Here is a 20,384-nt window from a genome sequence, read left to right on the forward strand (position 1 = left end):
TTGTGAAATTGCATGTGACTGAAGAGCTTCAAAATGATCCAAAATAGAAGGAGAAAAGGTACAGGGGAAAGGAAGAAGCAGGAAAAGGGGGGAAAAAAAGCCAAACAAACAACAAAACCTCCACCTTGTTTGATTACATTATTTTAATTTTGGATTCTTTCTTTCCTTTTATAAAACACATAACTCAGTGTGCAGATTTGCTGCAGTTTATAAAGAAAACATGAGATAAGCTGATGCATAAAATATTGGGCCCAACATCACAGTATGTGCAAAATTCCATACAAAATTCAGATGTGCGGTGGAATAGGAATTCCTTATTTCTCGTCTAGATTAAAATGAGTGCATAATTTATCTGGTGCAAAATATATGCAATGCTCTTTCTTAATAATTTATATAGAAAAGATGTTTTGGCATTTGGCATAAAGGACAACTCTTGCAAAAGGCTGACAGGAAAACACATGCTAAAATAGGCATTTCCTATAAGCAAGGACATTTTTATTATCCCCCTCTCTCATTTTAATGAAAAAGACACAACATAAACATTATCAACAGTATAAAAATTAAGTAGCTAAGCTTTTCTAATAATTCATAATTTTCAAGACACTTCCTTGGCATTATATAGAAGTGCATAACCCTTAATATTAGAGCTATGTTATATATGGATCTGTAATGGAAACAGAATCTAGGAATCTAAGAAACTTTCCTATGATTTAGGTATTTATTTGAAAACATAAATAAAACAAATAGACAATGGGAAGAACAGCAATCCACCCAAAGGTCACATAGGTGCTTAAATAGCACAGTACTAAGCAAACATCATAACATTTTAAAGGAAGATAAGATTACTCTTTTATTAAACTGGAGCATAGAGAAGACTAAGGGAATGGGTTGAAGTCGCTCAGGGAGTTTGTGTCTGAGCCCTAAAATTCCCTGCCTATTAAAACATCCTGCCAATAACATGCACCTCATAATCCTACCAGTCACCACAGACTCCATAAATAGTGAGTGGGGGGTTGAGGGGACACTTCAAAATGTGATCTGATGTTTACAGAATCTGCAGGCAGAGAAAGAAAACCAAATTATTTTTCTATAAGAGGACCAGGGGAGCATAGCAAGAGCTGAGATTGTTTGAGAAATAAAACTGTTTGCAATTACAGCAGAAATAGCAGTCAGGATTGGACACAGCCACAATCTGATGAGAGGACAAAGTAAGCGTACAGCATCACCCTTGTAATGTAACAGGGAACATGAGCCTCTACAAGCTACTGCTAATGGGGAGCTAGAGTCCTCTTGGCCCTCTGTGGAAAATACATCCTTATTAATTAATAAATCTTGGTGAAGTGTGAAGACACAGACTGAGGATGAATTGCCTGCACCATTTCCCGTACAACAATGCAAGCCCAGACTACTCACTTCATGAAGACGTACTTCAGAAAATTTCTTTTTAGAGAGGTAAAATGAAACAGCAACACACAGAAACATGCTAGTGACAACAAAAATCAGTATGTCCTTTATTGCTGTATGCAAGTATGTATGTATATATGTACAGAAAGATTTAGTGTAATACAAACAGCATGTCACTGGACATCTTGCAACAATGACTGATATTTCCTCTAAAGATATTCTTGTATTGGTGAAATCCCACAAATAACAAGCTCCAGTCCTGTGTAACAGAACTTCTATTTAGATGGTGACAAAAGCGAGGAATTCAGTGACTTTGCAGTTGCCTTCCAGATCATGGTGGAGTTCATGGATGGTACAATTTTGCATGTTGCAAAACCTTCATCTATGGATTCCTAGCACTTCAGGGGAAAACAGAAAAATGTGGCTAAAATCTCATTTCCTATTTTCTGCCTGATACAATGCACTTCAGGGGGAGTAGAATTTCAGTGCCTATTTTTAAACTGAGTTTTCAATGTTTATATATAGACCTCAAACTATGTTGTAACATCTATCTACTCAGTTATTTACCTAATAATTATAGATACATTTCCTTGCTGGAAGTTTCACAAATTCCACTCTTGTACATGATCCTTGTACATATCCTTTTTAAAAAAAAATCTGTATGACTTTAGTACAGAACGTACAGACATATATATGGCAGGATTTAGGGGAATAAATATACTTTATACTTTGTGATACATTTTTCCCTTAATATTTTTGTTGGTTTATGAAATTATTAGAGGTTAATCTTGTCCATCACAGATGACAACAAAAAGAAGAAACACATATGAAATGTTTGTGTTATCCTGAAAAAAGAAAGAAAGCAGAATAAAACAATTTTTGAAATTGTGTTATTGAAATGAAGACATATGGTAAAATTCATCACCAGATAATGTATATAACATAAAAGTGAAACAAAACTATTCACTGTCTGCTCACATTAACTGAGAATGTAGAAATGGTTTCAGACATTGACTGTAATCAGACCACATTATCATAAGAGACCACCTGTAAATTACACAGCCTCTATTTGTATTGCATATATCCAGAAATTTGATTGCAAAGAATAAACCCTTACACATGGATTTCCTTAATACAGGCCAGTGTCTTCATTTTTCACTACTCACCTAATCTTACTTATGGATCATACTCATAGAGTTTTCATAAAAGTCTTTTCAAACTTCATGACAGTACTTTTGCAGATCAATGAATCTTAGAAACCACAGGAGATCACATCCTTCCTATAAAATATTATCTCAAGATTTTTTTTAAATTGTTTGTTCACCTTTTTGATATAAGGCTTAAAATTTCAGAAGAAAAGCTATCTCTTTGTTTGGCCTGGAAGATTTGCTTCACTGTCTCAAGTAATTGGTTGATTTGGACAATATTCTGGCTTGTGGCATCTTATATCCACAGTAGAATAACTTCACAACCTTGAAGTGAATTACATCAGTATCAGAAACTGTTGTGCATCTCTGCACACTGAAAATGATAGCTAGAGCCTTCTTCTCAATCTGTGCATAATTTTGCTCAGCTGGTGCTTAAGATCTTGGTCCATAAATAGTGAGTTTGCTTCCATGCTAATGTATAGGAAAAATAGTTGTTAGCAGTTCAAACAGATATACATACTGTGGCCTGAAGCTCTGCAGAGCTGGGAGCTTGCTATTAAACACTTGTTGAAGTGGGGAAAGAACAGCTCTGAGCTGCAGCAAGAAGGAAAGAGAGAGAGACCCCAGGGAAGAGGGAGTGTCATGTGAACATAACAAAATACCCTAAGACAACAGGCTTTTGTCTACATATGTGTTAGTCTGTAGCATTTTGAAAGGTTAAGGGTGAGTTCAGAGGTGGGCAAGTCTCTCCAACAAGAGACAGAAAAGAACTACACTAGCCAGTAGAGAAGAAAGGAGATGTTCCTCTTGTGTTCATCTCCTGGGAAAGCTGTGTAGGGGAGCTGGGATAAGGTAAGGGAAAGACTGTCATGTTGACTGGGATATAAGCCCTAGGCTTAGCATTTTAAATGCTGTCATTTGTCATTTGCTGTCATTCATCATTAGATTGCTTTTGAATATTTCACTGATGTGTTGTGCGGAAACCTTATGTGAATAGGTACTGCTTTTGAATATGAATGAGGCTTAGAGGTAGCTTTTTGAAGGTATCAGAAAAGTCAGCTTAGTTAAGGAGATCTGGCAATGGAATACAAATATTATGATCAAATTGGGAGAAGAATGATGTGGTACCCGTGATGAGGAGTCCACAGGCTCCCTTTAGTTCTGTATTTCACATAATAGTCAGGCACGTATGCTGGACTTAATAAACTCAGGACAATGAGCACAGTTAGTGGTGTACCAGTAGATGTGGTCATTGGTTGACTGCAGAACCTTACTGGAAATAGGCAGCAAAAGGCTGATGTTAGGACTTCTGCCACAATGCTTTTAGGGTGGCTGGCAGAACCAGCAGACAATACAAGACAGGTTCTAAAATATGAGATTTTTACACATTAACAGTGTTGATTTATTATTACTGACTTTCTTAAGTTTACTTGGTATCCCCTTGTAATACTAAATGCTCCCCCCCCCGAAAAGGCTTTTTTCAGAAGCAGAACATTGCTTTTAAGGAGAAAGCATTGCCTTCAGGAGATGTCCAGGCAGCTTCCTAGGCATAACTTTCTAAATGAATATTCACGCTCCAATTATCTGTTAAGTTTTCAAAAGAGACACTAAAATACTTGTATGTAGCCTTTTATTTTTCCTCTTGGTAACACGTAAGAATAATGAAATAAGAATTTAGTAAATTCTTTTCCAACTGAATTTAGTGTGTAATGGACATGTAAACTATGTTTTTATTGTCATTAAAATGCTATTCCTCTGCTTAATGCATTCTACTGATGAATTCCAACAGTCTTGAGTCCATACTGGTGCCTAAGAGACCATCATACACACGTTTGGCCGAGTCTCATAGATTTTTTAATAATTGGATTTTACTGGTAGAGAGTGGCAAAAATTGACTATTGCAAAAATGGGGGCAGTTAGGATATGAATTGCAACAGCACAACAAAATCAAAGTTATGTTTTTGATGAATCCAGTCTCAGAGTGCAGGACTGGAGTCTAAGCAAGTAGTCATTTAGTGGTTTGGGGTAATCAGTAAAGAACACTGGTCATTATAAATCAGGATTTTCAGAAGCTCTAGTGTATATATATGCCGAAAAGATTTAAAATCTTCATACTTCCCTAAAACATATAAACAGTTTAGTGTAGGAACATAGTGAATTGACAACAGTAAAACATTGTACTAAAATGTTGTCTATAATCTAAAATATTAATCTTTACCTCACATATTATAACAGTTAACCCTAGATTTCAAAGAACTACAAAGATTGTAGTGACAGTATTTAAAAATAAGAAAAATGAGGAACAGAAAAATAAAGTAACTTGCTCCAGGACAACTATCAGAGCACTGCTGGAGGCAGGAAAAACATTATATATTATAAAAATAAGACTAAACTGACTTTTCCATTATTTAAGTGAGATGTTTTGACATAAAATTGAAACAAAAGAAGAAAGATGAAATGGCAAACACCATACTGGGATATATAAACATAAATGTAGCCTGTGAGTTACATGAATTAATCCTCTGGTTCTCATGATAAGGCCTTAGCTAAAGCATGGTATCCAATTCTGACTGCTGCATTTCAGAGATAGAAGTGGAAAGCGCACACAGGAAAGCAAACAGCAATCAGAGGTTCAGAAACAAGCTATGAGGAAAGATCAAAATAATTGGGGTCATTTTGCTAAAGTAGAGAAGACTGACAGAGTAACTTATAGCATCCTTCAAATACGTAAATGCCTGTTAAAAAAAAGGGAGATGTTTATTTTCCAAGTCCATAATCATTAGGACAAATTAATGGATTTAAACTGCATGAAGAAAGAGTCAGGTTGGATTCAAGGAAAATCTTACCAGAATTTCCACATGTTGAAGCAATGTGGAATAGTTTGGCTGGAAAAGTTGTGGAGTAGCCAGAATTAGAGGACTTCAATAACATATTTCTTAGGAATGACATTGGTAGAGTTGAACCTTAGGACACGAGATAGATAGACTAGCTGACTTGCTTACATTTCTGAGCCTTGATTCTGTACACATTTTAACTCTTTCTGTAAAATTTTCTGTGCAAAATTGACATATTTCTGCACAGTGCCTATATTTTCTATGAAAGTCATAAAGCAGTCATGGCAAAAAACCCCCACAACTGAAATATTTTTAAGATGGAGCATGATCATTCTCTGTGACCTATAACATAATCTTGTTACCCATCTCTAATAGCTCAGGGAGTGAAGTGGCAGGTCTTTTCCAGTTTCAGGTTTCTAGAAATATCACAGTTTTTCAGAAGACCACTTCTAAATGCATGTAGTTAAGACCATACCAAGTGGCTTGAGACTGTGAAAAACTAACACCTTATTTTTTTAATTAATTTGCATAACAGTTCTGTAGTGGACCTATTCAGGTTTCATTTGCTGCTATTTTACATGGTGTAAACTCACTCCTTGAAATTAAAGAAGTTTTTGGCTTACAGATTTCACCTACAGATTCTGCCTTTCGTGATGAGATTTCTTCATCGGCTTGGACACAAATGATGGTATACTTTGATTCTTGCTAGAAATTCTTGTTTGGTAGCTTTTTCATCCTGCATTGGCTATTTTTAGAATGACATTTAGGGCTGATGGTGGAGTTCTTTAATTTTTTTCTAGTTTTTCAGATGGACCTCTTCACCTTTCTATAGTGTTTAAATAATATCCCTCTTCTAAGAGAAAACTAACCAACCAACCAAACAATAAAAAAACTCACATTTTTTTTCTAATCAACTTCTCTAGCATTTGGTTCTAGGAACTTGTCTAGATTTTTCACTTACTCCTCACATTTTTGTCCTTCCACATAGTCTTCTATTTTTCCATACACAGTATTTTCATGAATAAAAAATATAAACCTGAGTATTACACTGATTTTCATCTTTTCAAATTCACAGTAGAAACTCAGCCTGTCCTGCTGTGGTTTCTTTTTCAGGAAATACAAATCTATCAATCACTGACATTTGCATTCACACAAGTTTTGCAACAGCTTTTTTATATAGCAAGTGTTGCTAATTTTCAAGACGCTTGAGCCGCGACTGCAAAGCGCAATTTCTGGTTTATTTTTTCTTCAGGTTTTCATCCTCGCATTTTGTTTGCTTGCTCATGACTATAAATTAATCTAAGTTGAAACTTTGTAATTACAACATAAACTACATGGTCCTTTTACTTCGTATTCTTTTTCAGAACCAATTGCTTGCTTACTTAACTAGATTAGCCTTAAAATGCCAAAAAAAAAGGTTATTGAAAGGGAAAAAGAAAAAGAAGGAAAAAGTAATTTCCATCAAACACATATAAATCATTAAATTCACATTTTCTTGGCATTTTTTCAGTCTTTCACTTTTTAATTTACCCTAACTGCAGGGTAAAGAAACTGCATTTTTAAATGCTTGTATGCTTTTGGATGAAAAAACTATATAAAAATTTTATCTATTTTTCATATGTAGTCAATAAGGCACTACAGTCAAAATGTAGGTGCTAGTGTGTGCCCTGTAATTCACTCATGAATCTTTCTTCTACAATCTTTCCATGTCTGAATATTATCTTTAACTGTAAATGAGTGTTTGTATATCATTGCTTTAGGATCACAGAATCATGCAGTCATGGAATAATTTAGCCTGGAAGGGACCTCTGCAAGTCACCTGCTCCAACTTAAAATTTAGAGCTAAATTCAAGGTTAGATCAAGTAGATTAGGGCTTGGTCCAGTCAGGTTTTTAATATTTCAAAGGATGGATAGTCCACAACTTCTCTGGGCTCCTATTTCATTTCATCTTCACGGTGGGGAAAAAAAAAAAAAAAGAAAAAAAATTCTTAATACCCAGCTGGAATTTTCTCTGTTGCAACTTGTAAACAGCTATTAGCCTTCCCACTCTCTGACCTTCTCTTTTCCAGGCTGAACAAACCTGAATGTCTCAGTGTCTTTTCATACACCACATGCTCTGGCCCCCTAAGCATCTTGGTGGCCCTTGCCTTGACTTGTTCTAGTCTGCCAACCTCTTTCTTGTACTGGGGGCCCAAAAGTAGACACAGTCTTCCAGATACAGTTTAATAAGTGCAGAATAGAGGAAAATAATCAAATCCCTCAGTCTTCTGACTATACTCCTGCAAATACAGGCCCATATGCATTTAGCTTTCTCTGCAAGGGCACACTGCTGACATGTTCAACTTATCCACCAGGATATCAATTTCTTTTGGTAAAGCTGTTTTCTACTGAGTTGGCACCCAGTCTGTACTGTTACGTACTTAATGTTGCATTGTTCCAGTGGGCACTGAAATATTGCTGTCATAAAGATAAATAAAAATTTCTGCCCCAACACGATCAATTCATAGTTACCATATAATAGAATTGTTTCATTTCTTATGGTCTTTTTTTTTCATTGTCTAATCACCATAACTAGTACAAAAACATGGATGATGATTTACCAACAGGAAAGATGGAGACATGTCTCTGGACAAAGGATTTGTATCACTTTAATCATCCTAAGTTAGGTGTTCACTTTAAACTAGTCACTGGGCTAGTTTTTCTCAGTGAAAATAGACATCTGAAAACAAGTGAAATAAATACAATATGTGGAATGACACTGAATTGTTAGATTATCTACTTTGCTTAAGGAACCCATCCATTAAGAATAAAAGCAATTGACTGGAGGAGATAAATTTAAGTGTGGTTTAAAAAATATGTAAAGCAAAACAGATGTAAAAAACCAAATCAAAACAAAACAAAGGAAAACAAAACCCTTTGCAAAGCCAAAAGCTTTTGTGAGTTTTCCCAGTCTCATTGAACAGAACACTAAACGTAAAAAATAAAAACATTGCAGAATAACCACATCAACTGCAAGATCTTCCTGTGCTTGCATTTTTGTGTGGTTAAGTAATTAAACTAACCTTTCTTGGCTTTTGTATTCTGAGAAAGCCAGGATGTGAAATTCTCCCCAGTTGTGGATTCTGTGACCTCCACATTTTGAACAATGCCTGAAGTGAGTTTGTCATGGTAACTGCTGCAGTTTTCCCTTCTCAATAGCAGCACCTATATCCCAGATGAATAGCCAGCTTGATCAGTTTTTTTCTTGCTCCTCTTGATAAATGTTTCCCCTTTTCCACTTGGCTGGCAGAAAGATGACCATTAAATGTTCATTTGTTTAAGCTAACAGACTGTGGTCATCTGCTCCCTGGGGAAGGCAGGAATCCAAGCAGGTCTAAAATGGCATCATTTAGGAACACAATCAATTCATTATCTTTTTCATAAAGTTCGCATGTGCACACATTAATCATAATGGAGTGGCACTGGGCAGAAAGTTCTTACCTAAGCAAGTTCAGTGCTGCATCATCTCTTTATCATTTAACTGCCTCTTGCAGTTAGACTTTTATTGTCTGCTCATTCAGCTGTTATTTTATGAGTGCTGGTGTATCTTTTGTATGCACCAGTTGAACAACCTCCAGTGAACCTTCATGCAGTGGGTCCCATATGGATCTGCTTGTTCTGGATTCAGCATATTGCTGTAGAAATGAATGCTGTATCATTCTGTATTTTTCTCCTACTCCTATCTTTTACATAAATTGTTTTTGACTAGGTAGTGTTGTTTTACATGTCCTTTTTGGCCTCAAGTCTGTCATTATGAAAAGAGACTCTTCATTTTTGATACTTGTGTGGCCTTCACTACTGTTTCATCTGACTCTAAAAATCTTAATTGTGATTGCACTAAACTAGTAAGTCCCACCTCTGTGATTTAATCACTAAATGACAAAAGGTGGGCAATTCCCATTTCTTGTTTTATAAAAATAATAAAACTATTTTATCCACTGACCTTCATTCTTTGGTTTTTTTTTTTTTTTGCCAAAAACATTTGGCTACTGAGTCTTTTCCAAGTATCTGAGATTTCATTGCTGAATCAGACTGAATCCCTCAAGTTTCACCTGTAGCTTCAGTATTTTTTAAATATATGAGGATTTAAAATACTAGGTTGTTTAGGTAAAGAACATAGAGGGAAAATTAATTCATTGATGTCCCACCTATTTGCTCCAAAGTTAATAACTCAAGGTAGGATTCATATCACCTAATATTAAATATCTAAAGATATTTAGGATGGGATAAAATTCCTCCAGGGAGACACCAATTTCTCTCCACTGCCTGTAGACAGAATACAGATGGCTTCCTTAGCAGACATAACTTTTATGCAAAGTTTCTCAAAAGTAGGTCTTCAATGAAAAAAGATTAGCTTTTTACAGTAACTATCTCAGCATGGATGTCACACTGTGTGAAGTTTGGACATTGTTGTTCTAACCTTGATGTAGGCATTCAAAGTCAACCCTAGGAAGGGAGTTTAACATTGACCTCACCTGGTGAAAGTGATGTAAGAAACATCTATATCTTGTTCCAATGTGATTTTACATTGACACAGCTATTTCAAAATGCTACAAAAAACTCTCCAGAGGCAATAAAGATTTTTTTCCCATAATTTTTTTCTGTAGAAGATGTTGAAGAAATAATAATATTTGTCTATCTCATAGGCACAATAAAATATGTTAAATGTACAAGGTAAATAATTGTTAGTGTCACAGCAGAGAGGATATATTTTAACTATTATATTTTCTTTTTATCAGACATATACGCATAAAGTCACTAATCAGTATCTTGGAAATATAAACTGAGGTTACATTTAGATTACATTGTATCAGTGGATAAGAATATCTGAAGAAAAGTTAATCAACTATTAAATCTAATACTTTGGATATAAAATGGTAATTAGCAGCCCGTGTCTTTTGCTTCCCTCCTTTCTTTTACTCCTTGACATTTTATGACTCTTTTAATCATGTTTTTAAAGAAACCTGTTCTGTCAGTGCTCTTGAGGATAATACATTCTGGCAGGTGTCTGGGACTTATAAAAAAACAGAAACAGTTAAAGTGGCTTTTTCTCTCTGTGTTTTCAGTGTGTGTCATGGAACATCATGGAAAATGACATGAATGATGGAAACCTGATGTGATTCAGACCATTTTCAAGGGGAAAACAGTACACATTCTCTGAAGATTTCCTCTGCTCTCAAGCAACCCACAATGTCTTTGAAAATACCACATATTGTCACAAAGTGACAGGAAAGATGCCAGAAGTGGAGGGGTTAATATCTATACCTTCTATAGTGTTCATAAAAAATATAACAAATCAAAACAGAAAACCCATAAAAAGTTCTCCATCAGAAAAATGTCATTACAGTTTCTAGAAAAACTTTTTTATTTGAAGTTCTATCTGTTTTGATAAAATTTTGTTTAGAACAAATTCTTACTTTTCAACATTAAAGACTGGAAAATTGAATTGTGTATTTCCAATACATCTTTTGGGGGGTTTATTTTTGAAATTTACTTTGGTTTATAGGTTTACGTTTTAATGAAAGCACAACTTTTTGAATGTTCTTAAAACACTTTCCCAAAACTTTTACTTTTATATTGTGTTTTTACAGTTTTCAGACCAATTTTGTGAAAAGAGCAAAATCTATTTCTATATGTATTCTAGTACAGAAAGTGTAACATCTTTTTTTCCATATGATGCTTTTCTTTTAGGTCACAAAGTGTTTTCTAATGGAAATATATAAATGCATATATACACATATGTGTATTCACTGTGTTCTAGTACATCATGCTCCTGGTTGGCATATCAGCTACAGTTACTGAGCCAAAAAGCATTATTTTTAACAACTTTGAAGGTGCTAGAAGAGAAGAGGAGAATATGGTGTTTATGCACTGACTGTATTTTTGTTCTACAGTTGGCAAAACTGGAATCAGGCTATAACTGGTTAACAAGAACAAGACCTTAATGACATACACACACTCAGAACAGCTCCCTGATTTCCCACTTACAGTCTAAGTTCCTGAATCATTATGATTCCCTCTTTAAAATGTGCTTTGTTAGTGTCATGATGTATAAATATTTGGCATATATGTATATATTCTGTTTGATTTTTTAAAAAATTATTTAGTGTTATCTAAGCTTTTGATCTTACTTTTTATTTTCCTTTTATGGACACTAAATATGCTGAATAATATGCCAGTTTCAAAATTTTGTTTCAATAGTTTTCTTTCCCAGTTTTGGGAGTGGAAGAGAGCATTTCAATGACTTCTCCAAAAGTTACTGTCTAACTTGTCCACTGAAATAAGAGACCTAGCTGAGCAAACTGTGATGTGGAAGCCAATGACAGAGGGAGAGAAGGTGCCATGAATCAAGAATTTTGTGAAAGGAAAAGCCACCCTGGAACAGGTTAGGAAGTGCTGGTAAGAAACTGTTTTGAAGGAAGAATTATAGCCAAGAAACTCTTCAAAACAATGTATAAGCGTTGACACCAATGACTAGTGTTCAGTGTGTGTTACCTTCAGGCTTATTTTTAACTTCTGTGTAGACCACTTGAGCACAGGTAATTCCAGGATTATATCTTGTGGGAAGCTTGAGAACATCAGCTCTCTTCCATCATAGGCATATTAGTTATGGAAAGTGCTAACAAGTATGTAGGGTAGACTTGTGATTAAATAGTCAGCCACAGCACAATTATGTTTTTGCCATCAGCACAGAAATCAGCTTTGGCGAAACAAGCATCCCTGACCTCTCCCTTGAATTTAAGCCTTCTCAAAGGCTAATATTTTGTCTTAATGGTATCCATTGCACCTGCGAAACAATAATGTTTTTACTAAGCACAAACAAATTTGTTTAATTCCACTATTTGCTTATCTAGTGCTGTAGCTACTTTAAGTAGTTTGTAAATGTTCAATCATCTTTTTTTAACCCTCACAGCTGAGAATTAATATTGCTTTCCTATAGGGGAGAAAAGAAATGTCTAGGGTGAAGAAAAAAAAAAAGCATGCTGTTAACCATCAAGAACTTCAAGGACACTATCAGTCACAGCTTTTTTTTTTTTTTTGCATTTTTTATTTTGCCTTTTTTTGTTTGTTTGTTTTGTTATGGTTTTCAACTGATTTGTGTTGGGTCTAATCTGTCCAAGAGTAGAAATCTAACATGTAACCATGTGTATCTGGGCCAGTCATCTAGACTCCCTGTATTGTCAACAGAGAGAAACAAGCACTTCTAGAGTAAGGCTAATCTCATCCTAAAACAGACATTGCAAATGCATCATATGAGTCTTACCCTGAAAGCACCTTTTTTTCTAATTTGACTGCGAGGAATGACTAGATATAGACTTGTATACTACAGACACGTCTATTTATATGATATGAATCTTCTTCTTTATTCTTCTTGTAGATACAGGTGCCCTTCCATGTGTAATCCCACAGAAAATGTAGCAGAAACTGTGTAGAGGGGCAAAGACTGCCCAGACTCTTTACTAACTGATTAATTTAGTATGATAGTACCTAGAAGCTCCTACCAGGACTGAAATACCATTGTACCAGCCACTGTGAAGCAGAGTCAAAAGTGATCTCTGTTGTGAAGTTTGTAATCTAAATAGACAAGTGATGGATTATATGCCTGTGTACATCTATATTGATCTGTAATGGAAACTTAGGTAGTCTCATGAGCTTCTTTGAGAGGGATATATTTCCAAATTTAGCTTGCCTTCCAAGTGTCCATCTCTTTGAAATTTGTCCTTATATCCTCCTGGACAGCTGGGCAGGACTGAAGCTGACAGTTTTACACTATTCAGGTGCCTTATCATGATTGAATTGCTGATTTTGCCTGTACTATTACCTAGCGGTATCTGGTACTTCCCCACGTAAACTGCTTTGAATATCAAGTAATATTATCTTTTTGGTTGTAATTCTTATCTTTTCCTTTCTTTTACTTTTTTTTTTTTTAATCCAAAGTCTAAATTTTTCCTAATTGTTTCCTTATTTTCAAAATTACTCTTTTAGTGCATCCTTGGCTATATTGCCTTTGTCTTCAAATCTTGCCTATCAGTTTTTCTGGGATTATATTGCCGCTGACTACAAAACACAAAAAGAATCAAATTGGTCATTGATTTTAAAAAGTAACTGTAATATGACAAATGAATAGAACAATATAAGGATAGTGAGGCTCTTTGGATACATTACAGTCACAACACAAAGATCCTGATCTCCTAAGTTTCAATTATTTTATGTCCTGTTGGCTGGTTGAGCTACAGTTACGGATCATAAGTGGTTCTGTTTTTCATAGCTCACACTTTTATCTCTGTCTAGGTTTGACTTCTTTTCTGTTTTGTTTTATTTTCCATGTTTGGCACTGCTTTCTACAGGAGATACAGCGGCTCAAGAGGTCTTTTTTCTCAGTTGGTCTGGTTCCCACCTGTCTTAGCTGTGAACTTTTACTGACATAGCGGTAGTCTTGATTCTTTCTCTGGGTAGATAACCTACCATTATTCATAAGACTACACATTTTCCAGGGTTTGATCTACTTCTTCCCAACAATATTTCCTAAAAATGAATGTGTCTTCAAATAATCCTGTTCTAATGAATGAAATCTTTGCATGGAGATCTAAATGCAATATCTGCATTTTATTTTGGATTAACACACAGCAGTGCACACACACACACACAAAGATCTTTTGTCTCATTTTAAGTGGAGATACTAGATTTACTAAATTCCAATCTCTTTTCCAGCTGCTGATACATGTTGACAAGTAACTTGGACAGCATTTTTTATAATAATAAGTTTCCATCTTTTTTCCACTATGAGAAAAGAAGAAACAATGATGTTGCCCCTCTTGTACATTCAAACTCAGTTTATTTTTTCACATTTGAACATAGCTTGTTGCTTCTCTTTCCTTTTTTTCTTTTTTCCTTTTTCTTTTTTCTCTTTTTTCTCTTTTTTCTTTTTTCTCTTTTTTCTCTTTTTTCTTTCTCCTTCCTTCCTTCCTTCCTTCCTCCATTTATTTGCCCTTTTTTCTTGTCCAAAATTCTAGCATTTGAAAAGATCTATTTCATTCTCTGCAACCTATTTATTTTGTGTTTAAACATTAACTTGTCAACTCTTAATCATATTGACTTCTTTACTAGGAATTTTGCTTGAACATCTGCTTCTGACATATTTTTCTTTTCCTTGGTTCAAAGTAATAATTTGGAAATACTCTTTTGCTGGGAGTTAACTCCAGATTCAAACACCAAAATGAGTATGCCTAATGTATAGTTGTTTATATATGAATTTGTGTCAAAATTCTCACTATATTCAGTGGAGACTTCAGAAAGAATTACATAGTTGCTGTTAGCACAGGTGTCTAGTGTCCTTTCAGACATCCGGCTACCACTCCCAAAAGTATGTGGGTCTCCATTTAGCTCTGTTTCATACCTACTGGTCTAGTTTAGTTGATTGATTGGACTGACCCCTAAAACCAATGTAATCTCAAGAGGTGGCCAAACATAGGTTCTACTTCGGGATCTGAATTGCTTCACTCTAGTGGCTGATTTGACTGTATCTCCTTTGAGCACAATGGGAGCCTAACCACAGGTAAAGACTGACACAGTACACGCTACTTGTTTTGTAGTTAGCAATTCTAACCTGCAATAAAGGAGAGAATTATATCTTCACATTGCTCACAACCTTATGTGCAATGCTCTTGGCTTGATAAAATGCAATAATCAACAATGGATTTTTTTATTACTACTATTATTTTTAGTGTGAAGATAATCAGGTTGCAATTACATTTATATTTGGATACCTACATATTAGTTGGCTAATGTAAAGTGAGATAAATTCACCTTTATGAGGATACCACAATGGAACTAAGTGGTACATGACGGCACAAAACAGGTCTAATTTCAAAGGGATATTTTAGGTGCTAAATGAATTATTTCCTTCGGCTGGGGCTGCACGGCTAGAAGGCGCGTCCCCTGGGTGGTGGATAGGGGATCCCTCTCTGGAGGGTGCACCGGATAAAATTGAAGAAGGTGCCGCGAACCAACGCAGCCTAAGGGAAGGCCACCCTGACAGAAAAACCACTGGCCCTCCAAGTCATGGGGGTTGGGCAGGAGGCCAACTACCTCCTCCCAGAAAAAAAATAAAAAGTTGCAGAAACAACAAGCATCAGTTTTAGAAATGGCGGGGATGGAGAAAATCAGTAACGAAGTGAGGAGGAGGAGATGGAACTGGATCGGTCATGTCCTGAGGAAAAAACCGACAGAAGACTGCGATGTGGCCCTTGGGTGGACTCCAGAGGGAAGAAGAATGCGGGGTCGCCCAAAAACAACCTGGCGTCGGATGGTGGAGGTTGAGAGGAATGGTGCAGGCTGGAACTCCTGGGAAGCGGCACGGCACGCAGACGCAGACCGATCGAAGTGGAAGAACAATGTTCGCGCCTTGTGTGCCTCCTGGCACTGAGAGAATTCAGAAATGAATTATTTGAAGAGTTCTTCAATAAATACAGAGACAAATAAATACAAATAAATACAGAGACAAAAAGAAATTAATAACATGTTCTCTGTTTGTAAAGTCACCACGTAAGTAAAAAAAATAACGAGAAGATACAACATGAGCTGAGCCATGACCTGTGGGTCAAATTAAAGGGCAAGAAGAGATTGCACAGGCAATGGAAGAAGGGACTGGTATCTTGGGAAGAGTACAGGGACGCTGCCCGGTTGTGTAAGAATGGGATCAGGAAGGCCAAGGCTCGGCTGGAGCTGAACCGGGCGAGGGATGCAAAGAATAATAAGAAGGGCTTCTACAGGTACATTAACCAGAAAAGGAAGGTTAAGGAAAGCGTACCCCCTCTGATGAGCAGAAGTGGCGAGCTGGTAACAACAGACGAGGAGAAGGCTGAGGTACTCAACAACTTCTTTGCCTCAGTCTTCACTGGCAACCTCTCTCCTCACACCTCCCGAGTCAATGGGCCATTTGATGGGGATCAGGGGGGCAGAGGTCCTCCCACTGTAAGAGAAGATCAGATTTGTGACCACCTGAGGAACCTGAACGTACATAAGTCTATGGGTCCCGATGAGATGCATCCCAGAGTCCTGAGGGAATTGGCTGATGTAGTTGCTAAGTCACTCTCCATGATATTTGAAAAGTCATGGCAGTCAGGTGAAGTCCCTGGGGACTGGAAAAAGGGAAACATTGCACACATTTTTAAAAAGGGTAAAAAGGAGGACCCTGGGAACTACCGACCTGTCAGCCTCACCTCTGTGCCTGGGAAGATCATGGAACAGATCCTCCTAGAAGCTATGCTAAGGCACATGGAGGACAGGGAGGTGATTCGAGACAGCCAGCATGGCTTCACCAAGGGCAAGTCCTGCCTGACCAACCTAGTGGCCTTCTATGATGGAGTGACTACATCAGTGGACGAGGGAAGAGCCACGGATGTCATCTATCTGGACTTCTATAAAGGCCTTTGACACGATCCCCCACAATATCCTCCTCTCTAAATTGGAAGGATATGGATTTGATGGGCGGACTGTTTGGTGGATAAGGAATTGGCTGGATGGTCACATCCAGAGGGTAGCGGTCAATGGCTCAATGTCCAGATGGAGATCAGTGACGAGTGGTGTCCCTCAGGGGTCCGTTCTGGGGCCAGTGCTGTTCAATATCTTCATCAATGACATAGCGGCATCGAGTGCACCCTCAGCAAGTTTGCAGATGACACCAAGCTGAGTGGTGCAGTTGACACGCCTGAGGGACAGGATGCCATCTAGAGGGACCTGGACAAGCTCGAGAAATGGGCCTGTGTGAACCTCATGAGGTTCAACAAGGACAAGTGCAAGGTCCTGCACCTGGGTCGGGGCAATCCCTGGTATCAATACAGGCTGGGGGATGAAGGGATTGAGAGCAGCCCTGCTGAGAAGGACTTGGGGGTACTGATAGACAAAAAGCTGGACATGAGCCGACAATGTGCTCTCGCAGCCCAGAGAGCCAACTGTATCCTGGGCTGCATCAAAAGAAGCATGGCCAGCAGGTCGAGGGAGGGGATTCTGCCCCTCTACTCTGCTCTGGTGAGACCCCACCCAGAGTCCTGCGTCCAGCTCTGGGGTCCTCAGCACAGGAAGGACATGGACCTGTTGGAGCGGGTCCAGAGGAGGGCCACAAAAATGATCAGAGGGCTGGAACACCTCTGCTATGAGGAAAGGCTGAAAGAGCTGGGGTTGTTCAGCCTGGAGAAGAGAAGGCTGCAGAGAGACCTTATTGCAGCCTTTCAGTACTTAAAGGGGGCTTATAAGAAAGATGGGGACAGACTTTTTAGCAGGGCCAATAGCGATAGGACAAGGGGTAATGGTTTTAAACTAAAAGAGGGTAGATTCAGACTAGATATAAGGAAGAAATTTTTCACGATGAGGGTGGTGAAACACTGGAATGGGTTGCCCAGAGAGGTGGTAGATGCCCCATCCTTGGAAACATTCAAGGCCAGGCTGGATGGGAGTCTGAGCAACCTGATCTAGTTATAGATGTCCCTGCCAATTGCAGGGGGGTTGGGCTAGATGACCTTTAAGGGTCCCTTCCATCCCGAAGCATTCTATGATTCTATGAACATAAAAACTATATGTAAATACATTTTTGCTTTAATTTCATCCGTACAGTATTGATCATACAATAAAATATTTTATGATTCATGTATTTATCATGCTCCATATTTGAGATACTTCTTTTCCTTCTCTGTAGACATATATTTTTCTCTTTAAAATGTACACTTGTTCACATATATGGTCTTGGAACTTATGGTTCACAATTGATCATTCTGGTCATACTAACTCTACTTCTGGGCTAGCATGGAAAGAATGACAGTACTATACTTAACAGAAGAAAGCTCCTTCTGGCAACAACCTTCAGAGCTCCTACATGTGTTAAACTGTCCTGCTCCTACAAAGAAGAAAGAAATTTGCTAGACTAGTTGTTCTGGTATCTGGACATCATAACACCGATCATGCTGAGAACTCTTCGTTCAGCTGACAAGCTCTCTGTTCTGTCAGCCCCATTCATCCAGCTGATGACCTCATTATCAACCACACATTTTCCTGACAAATGCACTTTCCCAATGAGGCCTAGTGTAGTACTCAGCAAAATGGGTGTACAAAGGGATTTTTTTTTTTTTGGAATAGCATTCCTTCCATCTTCTTTCTGCTTTTTCTTTTTTTTTTTTTTTCCAAAAAATACATAAGCTTAAGCAAGTATATTCTTGAAAAATCTAATTCTTGCTTTTTTTAATGAAAAGGAATACCGCATTTGCAAGAAATATGTGAGATGTGCATCATGAAATCTTTATGCACATGAAATCTCTCCGTGAAATACATCACATCTCTTAAACTCAGTGTTAAATTTAATTATTATTTATTTGTATTCAGGTGCTTCCTACAATGTGATCGATTCCATTAGTGGTATATCAGCAATAACTGAGGTGTATTTCTAAAGTATCTCATATAGTCACTGACAAAAAAAAAAAAAAAAAAAAAAAAAAAGGTTTACACAGGTAGCTTGAATAATCCCCCCAGCAGAGACTACATGGTAACATTTACCTCCATGCAGCTTTTCGATGTAAATCTTATACTTCTCAACATGAGTTCCTCTTTGCCTTTAGTTCCCCAAATTAGTAGGGTCTGAGGTTTTGGGGGCTTGTTTGGGTTTTGGTATTTTGGGGGTTTTTTTTGGTTGTTTTTTTTTTTTTTGTGTTCCCCCCCCTTTTTTTTTTCTGTTCTTATATAGTATCTGAGTACTTTGATATTATTATACAGGGAAGGGAAGATATGGTACCAGTAGAAGGTGTCATTCATCACTGTACTTCATCACTTACTTACATAAATATATTTACATAATGACTGATACTGATATAACTATATAACTGTTTAACATATAAAGTCATAGACTTTAACCAAATTGTTTGTACAAAGTCCAATAACTCAAGAAAGGCAAGCCCTGAAAGGACCTTTGAATTAGCTTTGTTAAAATAATGACTCTAAACACTTTGTTTTATTTTTAATAAAAAGTAGATAAGAGCCATTCAACCCATTTCCACATATTCTAGGCTTTGATCAGCTGTGTAAGACAAGGAAGGAATGACTTTACTGTTAATGTTTTTTCTTTGCTAAGTACTGTTTCAGAAACTATATGTACCTGACCTTGTTTCTAAATTCTAGCTAGGGGAAAATAGTATTTTGGCTTCTTTATTGTTTGGCTTGAACACTTAAAGATCTGTATTTTAAAATTAAATATGCGCAAAGCCTCATTATTACTTCCAGTTTACACAAGAAACTAGAAATGAACTTTTAAAATAAATTTTCTTCTTTTATGCACAGTAGTTCCTGTGTTAAGATCAGCTCTTCCCTACAGCTATAACCTAATCGGCATGCAGAGTTCTGATTATGAAATCCAAGCAATTTGAGGGAAATCTTAATGCAATTTACATTAGTAATTCTAGTTACTGGCTAAAGAACCTAAGATGGTCCTTTAAAAAAAAATGAAATACTGTTTTTCTCTGCTGTGCAGCTGAGGTGTACTTTTATACTGTTTGTGGAGCATGCGACAACACTGCAAATTGCAGAGGGTTTTAAAACCCAAAGGAAGGGAGTAAAAGAGAAAAATCAGAGTCAACATCAGGTAAACACATTCTTGGGATATAATTAGGGACAGTTTAACTGTACCAGTAATAAAGGCCTTGGTAAATTGCAAGGTTCAAATGATGATACATTTCAGGCTAGATGAATATTCCAAGATCTCTGCCAATATTTCAGACTCTTAGCTTAGGTATGGAAACTACTCAGTGTATAATAAAAAAAAAAAAGACTACAACTTTACAACTTTATATCCCTTGATGCATTCTCTCTGCCAGGTTTCACTTGCTACTAATCTTTTGCTGCAGTGGCATCTCTGCTTCAAATAAGACTGATTAAAATGAAATTACTCAGTCTCCTGACCCGTGGCAAATTTCATGA

The sequence above is a fragment of the Platalea leucorodia genome (assembly GCF_965183815.1).
Source record: "Platalea leucorodia genome assembly, chromosome: W".
NCBI lineage: Eukaryota > Metazoa > Chordata > Aves > Pelecaniformes > Threskiornithidae > Platalea > Platalea leucorodia.